Source organism: Suricata suricatta, chromosome 11, assembly GCF_006229205.1.
Source record: "Suricata suricatta isolate VVHF042 chromosome 11, meerkat_22Aug2017_6uvM2_HiC, whole genome shotgun sequence".
NCBI lineage: Eukaryota > Metazoa > Chordata > Mammalia > Carnivora > Herpestidae > Suricata > Suricata suricatta.
Genome location: NC_043710.1, coordinates 82,695,676 through 82,712,599, shown reverse-complemented (window position 1 = coordinate 82,712,599; position 16,924 = coordinate 82,695,676). Strand labels below are relative to the sequence as shown.

The window sequence follows — 16,924 nt, the reverse complement described above, 5'->3', positions numbered from 1 at the left end:
TATATATATATATACACCAAAAATAAACTAAAAATGGCTGAAGAACCTGAATGTGAGACAAGAAACCATCAAAACCCTAGAGGAGAAAGTAGGAAACAGCCTCCTTGACCTCTACCGCAGCAATCTCCTACTTGACACATCCCCAAAGGCAAGGGAAATGAAAGCAAAAGTGAACTCTTGGGACCTCATCAAGATAAAAAGCTTATGCACTGCAAAGGAAACAATCTAGAAAACTAATAGGCAACCGATGGAATGGGATTAGATAGTTGCAAATGACATATCAGATAAAGGGCTAGTATCCAAAATCTACAAGGAGCTCACCAAACTCCACACCCAAAAAATGAATAATCCACGCTGGTTTAAAAAGAAAGCAACATACACAAGGAAATCTCTGTGTACAGGCTAATAGGCAATATCCATTTGGGCAGAGAGCAGTAGCTTTGTCTTTACTGTCCTTTTTCCTTTATAATGCTGAAAGTCAGCATACAAAGAAACTCGGTCTTTAATCCAATAGGAGGCCTTCTGGCGTTCACAAAAACACTTCAGAGTTCCTGTAAGATTTGGGGAAGAAATTATATTACTTGGGAAGTGAATTGCCCTAATGGTGATAATCACAGGGCTTCCTGAGTACATGGAAATACCTCGTTGATTTTCTTGTACAACATTGGATAAGAGAAAACTTGGCCACTGAAGGCAGAGCAGAATCCAAACAGATTCTCACCCTGCAGTCGCTTACAACTTCTTTGAATTGATCTAAATCTCTTGGCTTTACTTTCAGAGGAAAATTAAATGGCCAAGGCATTAGTTGAGTATACAATTAGAAGTGGGAGAAACTAAATTATAAACAAATTTAGCTCATCTGGTCCACAGGAGATGCACATTACATCTTGGTTGAAGGAAGGCATTTGCTATGAACCCCCAGGATGACCTGTGACAAGTTCTAATTAACAAGTACCTGCTTCTGTTCTCTGTTAACTAGAGATAATACTTCTTGCTCGACTTTAATAGAACAGAATACAGCCTTTTAAAGTGCCTTGGGACACCTTGAGAAAAAGAAATGGAAACGTATAAATTAATATTAATCCTATCATTGCTTAATTGAAAAGAACATTTTCTTATCACAAAAAAAAACCAACTTTGAGTTAGAGAAGTACTTATGGTTATATGACTTCAACTGAAACTAAATGGATTTCAATGGCTAACTGTAAACATTAAAGCGTGTTACTTTGGCCTATGTTTACATTTATAATGTCCAGGTACAATTGTGTGAGTCAGGAAGATGTGAGATTAAGTGGAAGACTTTCCAGTTTCTGTTTGTTCCTTGTGCAATTCAACGCTGTGCATGATTACAGTGTTACTTGCATTTAAGTGCTTTGTTTTCCCCTGGGTTACAAACATCTAAGTGAGGAGGCAGGATAAGAGGATGAAGAGAATTGAAAAGAATTCTCAAAAGGCATTGTAGAGCACATCAACTGAGTAGTGAGTTATAAATGAATCTGAGGAAGAGACATTTAATTTCCTTACACATAAGCTTAAGGCTGAACAGTAGAACTTACCAGGCATAATTTTACTTACCAGGAGCAGCAAGTTTTTAAAACTTCTTTGTGTAGAAGAAAATAACCCAAGCCATTTGGTAATAATTATCTGTTACATTTGTTAAGCGTGTTGCAGTTCATCGTTCCCTATAATTTCTACATAATTCAATTCTACAAATATTTGGTGAGTGCTCACTAGGCTTCAGATTAGTGGTGGGTTTGGGAACATAAAGCCCAAAGAAGTCATAGTCTCAATGGGGTGACAGAGTATGAGATAGACATGTAAGATAAATGAATAGAAGGTAATGTAGCCAATTCTGTAATTGTGGAAAATATAAACCACTGGAGAGCATGGAAGAGTGAGCAATTAATTCTGCCTGAGCTTGCATTTAAATCAACTCAGAATACGTATTTATGTAAGCATTCATTCATTCATTCAAATAGCAAATAATTTTTTGCTTGCCTACACTGTAAAAGATCTTTCACTAGTCAAAGAATGACATGAATGAAGCACAATTATACACTGAAACAAGTTGAATAATAAACAAATCTTATTTAGGTTGTGGTCTTCCTCAGGGATGCCTTTCCTCATCTGGTAAGGGAATAGGAGAATTAGTAGGAGTTAACAACGTAAAGGGGAGAGGGAAAAAATTCCAGACAGAAGGAAGAACATGGATAAAGCTCTGTTGTAGGAGGAATGCAAGTACGAGGGGATGGAAGAGCAAGGAGGAACATGGTATTAGTTTGATAGGGCTGCTGTAATAAAATACCACACACTGGGTGATTTAGAACTCTGGAAACTGTAAGTCTTAGATCACAATGACAGGAGGGTTGGTTCCTTTGAAGGACTATGAGCAAAAATCTGTTCTGATCCTCTCACCTGGTTCCTGGGGGTTGACTGGACATCTTGGGTGTTCTTTAGTTGTGGAAGCATCATGCTAATCTCTGTCTTCATCTTCATGCAGTGTTTTCTCTGTAGGTATGTCTGTATCTAAATCTTTCCTATTTTAGGAAGTCACCAATTTTCTTAAAGTAGGGGCTCACCCTAATTTCATATGGCCTCATCCTAATTTAACTAATCACTATTACAAAAATCTTATTTGAAAACAAAGGAATGTTTTAAAGTATTAGAGGTCAAATCTCCTTCATATGAATTGGGTGAGGGGGCAAGCTGGGCTAACACATTTTTGCCTTTGATTATTTGAGGATTGATAAATCATGTAAGGGAGTTGGTTCTTTATTCTAAAATTTGGAGCAATGTGTGATGGTTAAATTCACATTTCAAATAGGTCTTCCCATTTTTTATGTAGGATTCATTAGAAAAAGGTTGGATATGAGCAGATTCTTTGGAAACTATTGCAGTCCTCTAGGCAAGAAATGATGAACTAGGGTATAGCAGGAAGGAGATTTGAAAGAAGAGAAATTAGTAAATTAGGGTGATGCTTAAGAGGTAAAATCAAGGGCTATGTGATAGATTTGGGTGGAGAGAAGGAGAGAAGGAGAGGGTCAAGGATGATAACTGGATGTCAAGTGGTATCATTTAATGGCACAGGACCATATTTAGGAAGGAAAATCTTTAATTTAGTCTTGACTATGTAGAATACAAAGAACCTAGAGGAGACATTGAGTATGTTGTTGAAGTATCCTATAGTTCAGCAAAGAGATCTGAGGTAAGATATAAATTGAGGAATAATAATTTCTTATATTAATTCATAGATTAAGCCATCATAGGCATACAATATGTTTTTAAATTTTTTTAATGTTTATTTATTTTAGAGAGAGAGAGAGAGAGAAAGGCAGCCTGCAAGTGGAGGAGGGGCAGAGAGAAAGGGGGTGGGATAGGGGATCAGAAGCAGGCTCCAGACTCTAAGCTGTCAGCACTGAGCCTGAAGTGAGGCTAAAACCCACAAGCTGTCAGATTATGACCTGAGCTAAAGTAGGATGCTTAACTAACTGAGCCTCTCAGGCACTCCAGGAATAAAACATCTTAAGGAGAGAGTAATATAAAATGGGGGAAGTTCTGGGGATATGTTTGGACAAACTCTAATTCTAAAGGCCAGTAAGGGAGTGATAACTTACAGATGATGAGTGACCAGAGAAGTAGGAGAAAAGCAACCAAAGGAGTCAAAAGGGAAGGTATTTCAAAAGGGGGGAGTGTTTAACAATACAAAATGTTAATTGAGTCAAATTAAATGAGGGCAGAAGAGGTGCTCATTGGATTCATGTCATGAAAGTCATTGAAGTCTTAGCATGAGATCTCACAACAGTTAGTGCAGTGGGATGAGAAGTAAATGGGAGGGGGGGGGTGTCTGGGTGGCTCAGTTAGTTAAGCATCCAACCTCACCTCAGGTCATGATCTCTCAGTCCATGAGTTTGAGACCTGCATCAGACTCTGCTCTGACAGCTCAGGGCCTAGAAGCTGTTTTGGATTCTGTGTCTATCTCTCTCTGCCCCTCCCCTGCTCATGTTCTGTCTGCCTCTCTCTCTGTCTCTCTGTCTGTCTCTCTCTCTCTCTCTTTCTCTCTCTCTCTCTCTCTCTCCCTGTCTCTCAAAAATAAGTATACATTAATTTTTTAAAAAAGAAGTAAATGGAAAGAGAGGAAATACATAAAACACATACAATTCTTTTGATAATTTGCTTGATTGAAAACGAAGCAAAATGGGCTATCAATGTGGGATGTGTAAAGTCAAATAAAAGATTCTGAAGATAGATTGAGGTTGTTTAAAGGCTGGCTTTTATACAGAACACCAATTGCACAAAATAGTGGAAAAAAATTCAACACTCTTTGGTTTTGGAAAAAGCTGGAGGGATAAGAGACAAGTTAAATACTGAGAGAGAGAGAGAGAGAGAGAGAGAGAGAGAGAGAGAGAGAGAGAGAGAGAGAGAGAGAGAGAGAGAGAGAGAGAGAGAGGATGACACAGAGAGAGAGAGAGAGAGAGAGAGAGTTTAGGTGAGAGGAGCAATAACTTGTACACTGTACCAGTATTAAAGAAAAAGAGAATGTGTTTTAATATGGGTATAATAGTGGGTATCTTCATTTTGAGAATAAAAACAAAATGGTTTTCTAATAACTTCTGCCAACTTTTCCGAAAAATAAAATCCCCTTTTTCCTATGGCCATTAAGGATTCTTAATTATACCTACTTAATTCCATAACAATTCAATCAATTAAAATTTTATAACTTGGGCAGTCTGGTTTGATATTGCAATGTCATATGGTGTTCAATTATGCTTTACCAAAAAATTCAGAATTTGATTTGAATGGCTTGGAATGTAATGGACTAGCAGATATGGTCTGCCCACTCACTCCTTAAATCCTTCAGTCTTCCTTAGACAAGTGATGTTCATGCAAGGAAAGAAACAAATAAACAAGTCCTTGATTCATTTTATCTTTAAGGATACACATAGGTCCAAAGTGAAGATATGGAAAAGATATTCCATCAAAATGGAAACTAAAAGAGAACAGTGGCACCTTTACTTATATCAGACAACATAGAGATTAAGTCAAAAAATGGTAACAAGCAACAAAAGTCATTAACTAACAATGAAGGGATCAATTCATCTAGAAGACATAACAACCATAAATATATAGGTGCCCAATATCTGAGCATCTAAATATATTAAGCAAATATTATCAGATCTGAAGGGAGATGTAGACAATGACACAATAATAGTAGGGGTCTTCAATACCCCACTTTCAACAATGCATAGATCATCCAGACAGAAACTCAATAAGAAAATGTTGGATTTGAATTCAGTTTTAGATCAGATGGACCTAACAGGTACATACAGAACATTCTATATAACAGTTGCAGAAAATACGTTCTTCTCAAGAGCACACGAAACATTCTCCAAAATAGATAATATAGTAGGTCACAAAACAAGTCTTCACAAATTTAAGAAAAATAAAATCATATCAAGTTTATTTTCCTACCACAATAGCATGAAAACTAGAAATCAATAACAGGCAAAAGGCTGGAAAATTCACACATAGGTGGAAATTAAACAAGAACTCCTGATCAACCAGCAGGTTAAATAAATAATTTAAAAATCTTGACACAAGTAAAAATGGAAACACAATATACAAAAATACAACATAGTCTGCATAAGAAATTCTGAGAGAACTTTATAGCAATAAATGTCTGCACTCAGAAAAAAGAAAGACGTCATAAAAACAGCTTAACTTTACAAGTCAAAAAATAAGAAAAAGAAGAATGAAGTTAAAGGAAGAAAAACAATAGAAAAGATCAGCAAAAGTAATATTTTTTTAATTAAAAAAAGTTTAATTATCTTTGAGATCCAGAGTGGGGGGAGGGGCAGAGAGAAGAGGAGACACAGAATCCAAAGCAGGCTTCAGGCTCTGAGCTGTTAGCACAGAGCCCAACACGGAGCTTGAACTCACAAGCTGTGAGATCATGACCTGAACCACAGTTGGAAGCTCAATTGACTGAGTCACCCAGGTGCCCCTATATTTTTAAAAAAGATGAATGGAATTGGCAAAACTTTAAGTTTAAGACTCAAATAAATAAAATCATAAATGGAAGAGGAGACATCACATGTGATGCTAATAAATAAATAAATAAATAAATAAATAAAAATTAAAGATTATAAGACATTACTATAAGCAATTGTATGCCAGCAAATTGAGTAACCTATAAGAAACTGACAAACTCCTGGAAATATACAACCTTCCAAGACTGAATCTGAAGAAATGGAACATTTGTATACAACAATAATGAGTAAAGAAATGAATCGGTAATCAAAAATCTCCCAACAAAGAAAAGCTGAGGACCACATGGTTTCACAAGTAAATTCTACCAAGAATTTAAAAACTAACACCAATCTTTTTCAAATTCTTCCAAAAATTTGAGGAGAAAATGCACCTAAATCAATTTTACAAGGCTAGTATTACTCTGATACCCAAGTCAGATAAGGACACTACAAGAAAATAACTCTACAGACCAATATCCCTGATGAATATAAATTCAAAAACACTTCAACAGAATATTATCAAACCATATTAAACAGCACATTAAAAGGATAATACACCACATTCAGCTGGGATTTATTCCTGGGATTAAAGATGGTTCGATATATGCAAATCAGTAAATGTGATATACCACATTATTAGAATCAAAGATAAATATCTTATGATCATCTCAATAGATGCAAAACAAAGGAAAGCATTTGCCAAAATATAACATCCTTTTGTGATTAAAGTAAAAACACTCAACATATTCAGTATGGAAGGAACATATCTCAACATAATAAAGTCTATGTATGACAAGTCCACATATAAACATCATACTCAGTGGTTACAAGTTCAAAGCTATCCTCCAAAGATCAAGAAAAAGATAAAGATGCCCACTCTCTCCACTTCTAATCAGCATACTACTGGAAGTCCTAACCAGAGCAATTTGGCAAGAGAGAAAAATAAAAGACATCCTAATCAGAAAGGAGAAGTAAAACTCTCTGCTTGCAAATGATATTATCTTATATATAAAAATTCTAAATATTTCACCAAAAACTTATTAGAATGAGTAAAGCATTTAGTAAAGTTGCACGATATAAAAATAACATATAGGAATCAATTGCATTTTGATACAATAACAACAAAATTTATGTAAAAAAAGAAATAAAACAATTTTATTCATAATAGCATTAAAATATTTAGGAATAAATTTAACAAAGATGATGAAATATCATACATTAAAAATGACAAGATTAGTGTTAGCTAATGATATGGTGGTAATCATTTTGCAATATTTAAATGTATCAAATCCATACTTTTTACACCTTAAACTTACATAATGTTATATGTCAATTATAGCCCAAAACTAGGGGAAAAAAAAGTAAAGGACAATCTTTGCCCAAAGAGAGTTGGTTACACTCCAAGTTGGAGGTCTTAACTACTCACTTAGTTTATTCTCTATAGACTCAGGTAGGGCAGGTAGAAAACCCTAGAGTCCAGCTAGTAGAGTGTCAAACCCAAGTAATCTAGAGTTGATATTAGTCCTTTAAGAACCAGAAATCAATTGCTTCTTCCAGCTGATTCTCAGCTGATTGCTACTCATCACTTTGTTCAGTTACTCTAAACTCTTTGCCCCAAATCAGTGAGGTCCCCAGGAAACCTCAACCACACAGTGTAAGCCCCTCCCACACCCTCTGTGCCATGGACACAGCTACATCATGTGTAAATTTCCAGGACTATTAGGAACTTGAAGGAATAGTCTGCAATCTCCTTCTCTGGTCATACATTCCATTTCTTCTTAGTGCTCTTCTCCTCATCTCAATAATACAAGTCAGGCCAGTAAGACTTACAGCTCAGCAGATTAACAGAGTGACAACTGTCAGACTTGTTTCATTATTACAGATAACCATTGACTTTATGAGAAATATTTGCAGCAATCCCCTTCCACTTGAGAAAAAGAGAGAGAGAAAGAGAAAGAGAGAGAGAGAGAGGGAACGCAAGTCAAAAGGCATCCCTCCTGCTTTCCCTGTTCCTCACAAATAGTACTTTACTCAAAAAAATGCTCCTTCCTAGCCTTCTATATTAGGACAGAGGGATTGCAGAGCAGAAACCTTCTAATCAAATTCTTAAGGAGGTGACTGACACCACAATGGCCATTTATCTGAACTGATAATGTGAGGTAGGCAACAGTTGATAAATTCCAAAAAATTGGAAAAGATCTACTTAGCACTTTATCTCACCTGATTATGCAGATAAAAAAAAATTGAGAGTGGAAGCTAGTTGGAATGCAAATTGGACAGAGTAACAGAGGAGAATTTCCAAGAATTAATGGGAATTCACTAGCAGTCAGTGATGATGTATTTGTACAAAGATCAGTCTGCCCTACTGTGTGACAATCTCCAATACTTGGCTCTTCAGATGCAAGCATGGACAAACATATGTTTGGATTCATAACCAGTTCAAAATACAAGACAGGTGCAAAGGAAACTGAGGGGCAAGGTAATCTATGATGTTGACAAATTATACTTGACAAGAAGGGCCATGGAATCCAAATAATTTAGGAGAAAATGTAGAAAGAGAGAATGTTGATGTTGGGGGAGAGAATAGAGGGATCTCATATAATCTCTCAATATAATCTGAATATAAATATAATTTATAATATAATAAATATAATACTGAGATATTAGTGGGTTTTAGAAATTTTTCAGTGGATATCATTTTTAAAAACTAGATAGTAGGATGTTATGGAAAGACAGTAGAAGCTTAAGTCCTTTTTTAAAGTAGGTCAGTTACAGAGTGTGACAAATATTGTGATCTCCATGGGAGCAGATCCTTGAGGTGGAGAGAGGAAAGGGTTTTTGATTTTTAGTAGGTCAAGAATGGAGAAGTCAGAATTTGAATAAATTATGCAGTTTCTAAAGTCTGATGAATAAGGAGGATACAAAAAAGTTAGTAAGACGGCAAGAAGAGCTATGGACATGGAATGACACACGTCAATTTTAACAATAAAGTAAATAAGTTATATGGAAGGGGCAGTGATGATCAGGAAGGACACCTCCACACCTGCAGATTCTAAAGCAAGTGTCAGTTTGAGAAAATATAAAGTTAAGACTGCAAAGAACAAAGTGTCTTCAAGTAGATACCCGAGTTACCTAGTCGGCTAATGTTAAATGGCTATCTTGAAGTTCAAGTCATGTACAGGTAAGGTAAATATAGTTATCTGGTGTCATTACGGATTCTGTCCTGTCACATTCCAACAAAATGACTGAATGTAGACAGTTACTTTCCTCATATTTAAGTCCATTATTTCTCTAATCTGAAGATTAAAAAATCTTAAATGTACTGAAATGATCTCATAGCACCATTAGATGATAATACTTTATAGGTCTGCCATTTCAGACTTATGCACATAAGCCAGTTTTTATTGGGAAAAAATTATCTCACTATTTGATCCTGATTTTTCTGCCTTCTCTGGGAAGAATTGTTGTTTATCACTCTGGTGTCAAATGGACTGAGTTTAAATTTCTTGCTCAGTGCATAGCTATGTGACCTTGAAAAGCTTTTAAATCCTCCATGCCTCATTTTCCTCCTGTGTAAACTGAAAGTAGTAACAATCTTTACCTCACAGGTTGGTTTTAGGTTTAAATGAAAGAATTCATGCAAAGCACTTATCACCCTCTTGACCATAGTAAATGTTCAATAAATATTAGATATTATTATTGTTTGCAAGATTATTACCACTACTACCTTCACCCAATTACCACCATCTCCACTACTATGACCACCATCATCATCACCATTATCACACCCACCATCACTACCACCATCATCATCACCACCTCCACCATTACCACCATCAGTGCTGCTACAACCACCACTATCACTTCCACCATCAGTACCACTACCACCACTACCGTCACCACTATTACTACCACCAACACTATCATCACCATGGCCAACATCAGCATCACCATTAGCACCACCACCACCTCTACCACCATCATCACCATCATCATCACCTCTACACTTACCACCACTACTATCACCACCATCACCACTGTGACTACCACCATCACCACCAACAGCACCACCACCGCTGTTACTACCTTCTGATTATGATCATTGGATGTCTTTTCTTTCCACATATTTAATAGCATCTCTTACTACCAAATTAACTCTTTCAACTTTTATTACTCCTGGCAATTTTTTCCTTCTGTTATTCTGATTATTCTAAGATCTATTAACCTTTGAAGGTATTAGAATATCTGAAGCCCACTTTTATATTTGAAACTATTTATTAGATGCAGTTAACCATACATAATTGAAGCTGGTACAAACACTTACTCTAGCCTCATGATGACCACCTTACCATGACCACATCTGTCTTTCTTTGTTTCTATTTCTACACATACATGTATCCTTATGTCCAAAGGTCAAAATTATACAAATTCCTTAATCATCCCTTTACTTAAATAAAGATGCTAGTGATGAGCTCTTCTAGAGCACTGATCTCTCTATCATCTCAAAGGAAAGCTTTTTTCCTACTTGGGACTCACTTTTTGATTTGAAAACGGGAGCTTCCCAGATGTTGAAGGGCTCCTTTTTATATATGTATGAAAAATTAATAAATGATTAAACCTCATGGTTTGCATTTTCTTAGAAAATAAATTAATAAACTGATCTCTTTTGAAGGCCAAGCATGACCATGAGGAAGATGTAGTCCCATCCTGATAAGAAAACTCTGCCATGCAAAGTCCACATGCTTGGAAAATGGCAAAGAAGAACACTAACCTATGCATGCACACCGAGCCCAGGCTGGACTTTGTGTGTACTCTAAAAAGAGTCACTGCCCCAGTCTGGTGAGTTCCCCAAGTCTTCAGAAGGTCAGGAGTCCAGGTGGCTTCTACAGAGTGCAGACCATTACTAAAATCTCCCCATTTTCAAATGTATAAATTTGTAAACTTTTCAGGAGAACTGACAGCTTGGGTAGCAAATGACCATTCTTTGGGGAAGTCACAGCTTTAACTCCAAAGGAGAGCATTCTGGAATTGTTTTCATACCATGGCTTTTCAGTAAAAATTAGGCTGCAGACACTCTCACTCTGAATTAAAGAGAATGAATTTTACCTGCTTGTCTCAGACCAGCTCCGTGCTCAGATTATCTCAGGGTTCATAAGAGTCCCTTAAATATTCATGAAGGCATAAAGGATCCCAAAGTTAATTTACATACTGTAGGTGGAGAGCAAAGAAGCCTGATTTTCGGGTACATATATATGTGAAAAGCCAACATTAGTCAATTCTCCTCCAGAGGAAGATTCTTCCGCGTACCAGATGGATGACAAAAGGGAAAGTACTTTGTTTCAAAACCTACTTCAACTCCCAAGTCACCTGTCAAACAATCCACACATACTCAAGCACAAGCACAAACACATCAAATTCTGGATGTTAGAGGAGGAAAAAAACAGAGGTCATATGTATGCATGATGCTGCTTCTTCTCACTCATGAGTTCAGAGTAATTTTTTCACCTGCTAACTCAATGTCAGAGTCGGAGAGACCAAATTCAGACTAAACTGCCAGGGGACTAAGCATGTGATGTTTGGCAAAGCAATCATTACAAAGAAACCTTACTTCTAAAGAAAGAAACACGGATGCCCTGAGGAGGATTTGACCTGTAAGTTGTTCTTTGATGGTAAAAAAAAAAAAAAAAAAAAAAAGAAAAAAAAAAAAAGAAGCATGATTCTATAGACTCACTAGAAGTAAAGAATTTACTACGAGCTTTGTTTCCAATCACAACATAGGACAGATTTTGTTGTGATAAATTCCAATGGCCTATGGAAATTAATCTTGACTTTGTCCTTAGCCTGGATATGAGGTAGTCTAGTACAGGGAAACCCAGAAAAAGATCTGGTATCACAGCTCTGGACCAATTACTTACCAATGCTGTGGCTTCAGATGAGTTTGTTCCTAAGACTTTCCAAGTCAGGTTTTCCTGGCTGTAAAGCAAGGAAAATAATGGTAACTCCATCTCAGGGTTGCTCTGGGGATCATTTGAAGGAAGTATACACATGCATGTATGTATGCATGTAAAAATACATATGCATTCCCTCACATATCCATATGCACTCACACACATATACACACCATGTACATGTATATATGCATGAATGTGTGCACACGTATATAAGAACATGCCTTGAAAATTAAGTGCTATCCAATGATAAACTAATTTTAAAATATAATTTAGACTGCTCTTTGTAAGGTATCTATTGTAATGAGAATTTCCTTTTACTAAGTATGGACTAATTAATTATTGTTCATAGGGTGAACAAAATATTTGTGAAATGTGAGGGCTGGAATTATAGTTAATGCCCACAAAATAGAGGTTTTTTTCCTCCTGGATAGAGCCAGCTCACAAGACTGGGAGCATCTCTGGCTTTATGTGTGAGCCAAAAGTGGCTGTCAAGGCTAAATGAGACACTAATTGTGACTTGAGGTTTTTAAGATAACATTCAGTGAAATGAACACACTCAGTTCTTAGTTGGTTCTCATTCCCAACCCACCATCTTTTTACTCACACCTATGTCCTAAAGGAAGGAGCTCTGAGGTAGTAGTAATTGTGAACAATGTGTGTTCAGGACACTTTCCTTCGCACTGCCAAAAACCCATGTACAACTTTTGACTTCCCCAAAACTAAATTCTAATAGTCTACTGTTGACTAGAAACCTTACAGATAACATAAACAGTCAATTAACACAAATTTTGTATGTCACATATATTATATACTATATTATTACAATAAAGTAAGCTATAAAAATATTATATAAAAAACCATGCAGAGAAAATATGTTTAGAGCACTGTACTGCATTTATCCAAAAATTCCATATAAAAGTGGACCCATGTAGTTCAAACCTGTGTTAAGGGTCAACTGTTTAGCCTAGCAGTTAAAGCTTATGCAACATTCAAGAACACAAACTTTGCTATACAAAAAAACTAACTTCATTTTTCTCCCTATAATAACTCAGTTTCTGTTCCCAGACTCCATTTTCCCCAATGAAAGAAATCATCTCATTATTTCTGAGGTTTTTCTCAGCAGTTTTATAAACTCTCTCTCCCTTTCCCGCTCTTGTTTTCTATCTTTGTTCTTAGGACTGATCTAAGTTCTAACAATCTTATATAGCCTCATGGCATGGGAATGGGGTGAGGTAAGGCAAACATTATCTTGATATTCTCTGCCTTGTCTTTGTTTATTGGCCTCTGTTTCATCTCACTTTATTTCTCTGTCTTTTTTTACTCAGAGTTGGGGGACTCAGAGCCCACCAGACTCATGTTCCTTTAGCAAGATTTTCAAGGTTGAAATTTCCTAAGGCTCAAGATGAGGGCCTCTGTCTTCCTACTCTGTGTTCCCTCATTCTTACTTCCTACTGTAGCCATGGCCCTAAATATGACCTATAGGCAACTTGTTGGAGAAAGTATATACTTTCTGCCTCTAATTAATTTTTCATTCATCCTTTTTAAAAATGTTTATTTATCTATTTTGAGAGAGAAAGAGCAAGTGTGTAAGTGAGGGAAGGGCAGAGAGAGAGGAAGAGAGAGAATCCTAAGCAGGCTCCACACTATGCAGAGCCCAACCTGGGACTCCATCTCACAACCTGAACTAAAATTAGAGTTGATTGTTTAACCAACTGAACCACCCAGGCACCCAGACTCATTCATCTTTCATTTGGTCAACAACTGGCACGCACTGTGCTCAAGGTTACACCTTTGAGTAATACAGAGGTGGTCTGACCACAGAGCTTCTATGAGGATCTACATCAACATCATACTTTTCCTGCTGTCATAATCATCATTATCACTCTTACTTATTAAGCTTTTAGTGTAGACCAAATTTCCTTGAAATAGTTAACATATATTAATTTATTTCATCTTCAGGGCAACTTAGTAGGTTAAGGGTACTATTATGTGTACTTTACACGAGGCACAGTGAAACTATATAACTTAATCCAGATTACACAGCTACTTAGTATCACAGTCAAAATCCAAACCTAGACACTTTTGCTTTATAGCCCATTATTTTTTTTAATTTTTAAATGTTTTGTTTATTTTTGAGAGAGAGAGAGAATGTGAGTGAGTGACAGACAGAGAGAGGGACACACAGAATCTGAAGCAGGCTCCATGTTCTGAGTTGTCAGCACAGAGCCTGATGCAGGGCTCAAACTCATGAGCCATGAGAACATGACCTGAGTCTAAGTCAGACGCTTAGCCAACTGAGCCACCCAGGCGCCACATACAGCCTATGATTTAAATCATCCTATGATATTGTCTCCCTTTGGATATGTTACCTGAATATTTGTTTCTTTGATATCTAACTAAGAAGGTGCTGTTGATGTTCATTATTGATAGTTATTAGGCAGCTAAAATCCTCTGAGACAGGTCATTGTTATTGTGACCATGGTCATTATTTCTCTCAATGAGCATCTTTTGCACTCTTACTATATGTTCAGTCTTGCTCTCAACCCTGAGGAATTCTGCAGCAAATAAGATCTGAAAAATTTCCCCCCCTCAAGGGTAGTACTAATCTGGAGAGTAAATCTATTGTAAGAAGAATACAGAGAATTTAGGGGATGGTAGTTACCTGTTCTTTTTTACCTCAGACTTTCTATTTGGGCTCACATCTGTAGCAATTTCCTATTTTTAAGATTCTAATGTTATTGCAATGTCTAATGCATAAGTCCCACACTAATTATTCTGAAGGGTAAATGAAAACTGCCAAATACATGTATGCATGTGTGCCTTGGAGGTTATGACATATGACATTTACAATGTTGCTAGGGGTTGATTTTAAGCTCCCTGGTCTGAGCAGTTAGGATATTCATAGTATGTATAATTAATGACCTATCTCTAGAATGTATAAATAACTCCTAAAAATAAAAAGATAGACATCCAGTAGCAATGGCCAAAAATTTAAACAAATACTTCATAAAATTTATAAAGGAATCAGACTGTATTGATCATTAGGAAAATGTAAATTAAAACCACAATGGTATATTAATGTGTATGCATCAGAATGACTAATATTACAACGACTGACAATACCAAGTACTGGTGAGGGTGTGGAGCAACTGGACCTCTCTGACATTGCTGTTGGGAGTCCAGATTGGTACAGACATATTGGAAAATTATTTAGCACTATTAACTCCAGAATATGGTGTTATTTCTCCTAGCTTATTCCCAAGCATAGATATATACATGCCCCAAAAGACATTTACAAAGATATATCTTCCTGGCTGCTCTATTTGTTTTAGCCTCAAATTAAAAGCAACTCAAATGTGAATAGTCAAATGAAGATATGAATTGGGATATATTTATCCAGTGGAATATTATAAAAGACTGAAACTGACAAATTACACATAACATGGATGAGTCCCAAATATAATGTTGGGCAAAAGAAACCAGACACTGAAGAATTTATAGCAAGCGATTCTGTTTAAATAGAATGCAAGTAGAAGGCAGGATAGTGTTTGGAGAGTAGCGATTGGGAGGGGTCAGGAGAGAGCCTTGTGTGTACAGGTAATGTTCAATTTCTTCAAACGGTAATATTAATGCATTTGTGTTTACTATGTGAATATTTATCATGCTGCACACTTAAAATGTGCTCATTTTTAATATGTATCTTATATTTCAATAAAAACTTTTCTTAAAAATGTTTAGGATATTTATCACCTTCCATCTGCAGTTTCTTTCTCTGTTTTCCAAGGTTTCACATGAAATTCTACTCTGTCAACAAATTGAGAACTCTTCCAAGGCAGAATTCTTGCTTTTTCAACTTTGTAAACAACCTTTAAATAGTTTTGGACCAAGGGTGCCTGGATGGCTCAGTCAGTTGAGCATCTAACTCTTGATTTTGAAACATGAAACATGAAACAAAGGTTGTGAGATTGAGCCCTGCACAGTTGCTATGTGCTGAGCATGGGGACTGCTTCTGATTCTCTCTGTCTCCCTCTGCCCTTCTGGTGCTATTTCTCTCTCACTCTAAAATAACATTAAAAAAATTGTTGTGGGTGCCTGGGTGGCTCAGTTGGTTAAATGTCCAGCTTCTCTTCAGGTTATGATCCCATGGTTCGTGGGTTCGAGCCCTGCGTCAGGCTCTGTGCTGACAGTTGGCCTGGAGCTTGCTTTGGATTCTCTCTGACCCTCCCCTCCTGGCACTGTTTCTCTCTGTCTCTCAAAAATAAATTAAAAAAAAACATTAAAAAATTGTTGTACCTATAGACAATTAAAAGAATTGTCAAGGAAATTCTTGGTTTTATATGTCATTGTGCAGCTCATTGCCAGTAGACAGCAAATGCTTGATGTGTAAATGAAGACATGAATTAATGTTTTCTAAATTACATAAATAAGTTATTCTCAGTATCTATACTAGTACGCAATTTATCTGAGCATGGAAATTCATATTTACTGAAAATGGTCTCCCAATGAGCATGATGTCCCACTTACGGTTCTCTCCATTTTATGAGTAGCTGGACAATTACTGAGTCATTGCAGAAGTCAGTTACCCAATAAAGAATGTTTTGTTTACTTTAAATATGTGAAAAATGATTCTATTCCTCAGGGGATTATTAATTACTAGTTCACTAATGACTATGGAACTGTTTTTTTTTTTTTAAAGAAGTCTAGGCAGTTGTTTGAATGAATTCTTATTTAAGTGAGTAATTAGTTGGATCAAAATAATTGACTAAATTAAGAAATTCTGTAATAGACATTATTTTGGTGTCAGTTTGGTTCTGCTACTAGTGATGTGTAACAAATTCATTGTGTGATTAGTAATAAATCTGTCATTCCTGAAGGGATCTTTTTTAAAACAAAAAAAAAGAAACAAACAATAAAGGAAGTCAATCGTGGGGCTTGTGGATAACCCAA

At 36.3% G+C, this 16,924-nt stretch overlaps 1 protein-coding gene and 1 long non-coding RNA gene across 4 annotated transcripts in view; both read left to right on the top strand.

Moving 5' to 3' along the window:
• Nucleotides 1–16,924, top strand: part of NTM (neurotrimin) — a 938,616-nt gene that overhangs the window by 442,042 nt on the left and 479,650 nt on the right. The gene's annotated exons all lie outside the window — the stretch shown is intronic.
• On the top strand, nt 2,397–11,734 carry LOC115306482. Its single transcript, XR_003915342.1, has 2 exons — nt 2,397–2,514; nt 10,699–11,734. It is a non-coding gene; the product is annotated as an uncharacterized LOC115306482 (long non-coding RNA).